This window comes from Engraulis encrasicolus, chromosome 18 (genome assembly GCF_034702125.1).
Source record: "Engraulis encrasicolus isolate BLACKSEA-1 chromosome 18, IST_EnEncr_1.0, whole genome shotgun sequence".
NCBI classification, from domain to species: Eukaryota; Metazoa; Chordata; class Actinopteri; order Clupeiformes; family Engraulidae; genus Engraulis; species Engraulis encrasicolus.
Window position 1 is genome coordinate 2,054,258 of NC_085874.1, and position 1,503 is coordinate 2,055,760.

The window sequence follows — 1,503 nt, forward strand, 5'->3', positions numbered from 1 at the left end:
CTGAAATCTGCCTGTCTTTCTGCATACGACCAAAATGGGGGGTGGATACCTTTACGTCAGGGATTCCGCTAAGGATTTTTTAAAAAGAATTGAACGCGAAACCATAACCGATTTCCAGCCCCCTGCTTGCACTTTTATTCTAACGGATGAGCTATTAAGGCTATAACATGCCATTTATTAGTATATAGGCCTATGTTAGTGTCTTTGACATATTCTGGAATGATACCAGCTGATTGACGCAACATTTAAGACCCTCCAGCTGATGCGGATGAGAGCACAAATAAACCGAAAGATGGATCATTTTAGTTAAGTTTAGTTTAATTGGTTTATTTTAACAGGGACCATGTGCAAAGTACATGAAAGTAAAGAGATGGCCTGCACCAGATTATTTATAAGCTAATTTCCATCTGCTGTCCCTGGGCAGGTGAAAGGGGGCAAAGGGCCCACTTGTCCTGGGCCCAGGGAAAGAGGGGCCCCAGAATTGGATCCTCTTTACATGTAGCGTATTATTGGGTTTGTGGCCCTTTCATATGTTAATATTAATATTTTCATGTGCAAAATCTCATATAAATAATGCCTGAATTAAACAAAAATATATAAATAAGTGCAAGCACTGAGGTTAGTGCTGACAAGGCTGATTACTTAAAAGCCATTTGTTCATTTCATTCGTGAGAAGGTAAAAAGACTTGTAATGTTTTTTTTTAGATGAATGGGAAGAGTATTCCATTATTAGTAGCTCAAAAAAAGGCTGATGCTGAGCCGACTTGGGAGGCTAGTTTCCCCAGGTGATATCTGGTGGCTCTCCAAATGTGTTCAGAGCAGGGTTGGATAAAGGGTTTCAGAGGTGGTGGAGTGGTGTTGTGAATAATTTTATGAGGTTGTCTAAACTGAGCAAGTTATAGTTGTCCAGTAAGGCAGTGTTTCCCAACCTTTTTTGTCTTGCGTACCCCCTACGCCTCTTAGTTGTGCCATGAGTACCCCCTAATTAATTTTCTATATCATTTTCTCTGTCCTGATGTGGCTGCTCCATACATTTGTTATAATAATAACACTTTTCCAAGTACCCCATGCAGTGTGCTCGCGTACCCCTAGTGGTACACGTACCCCTGGTTGGGAAACACTGCAGTAAGGCACGGTGATGAAATTGGGAAGGGTGTTGGTCCAAGACTTTAAGAGCTTGTTTGTAAAGTAATGCAATGGATTTCAGGGCAGTCTTGTTAGCCTGAGAGCAGCTTGACATAAGAGACATTATCATGGCATTTACATAGGCTACATCTTAGCAGCATCAATAGTTAGTGAGTTGCGTATGTGTCTATGCTGTATTTCACAGTGTTTCTCTTAAAATGTGAATCAGTCAGTTAAACAAAAAGTTAAGATGGTGACTTTGTTTCTTCGCCTGGTTTAAAGGTGCACTATGCAAGAAATGGTTAAAAAAAGGTACTGCAACTATGCTGCTCATTGAAACTGGGTTGCCTATTAGGCCTACCAAAATTTTTGGAAATA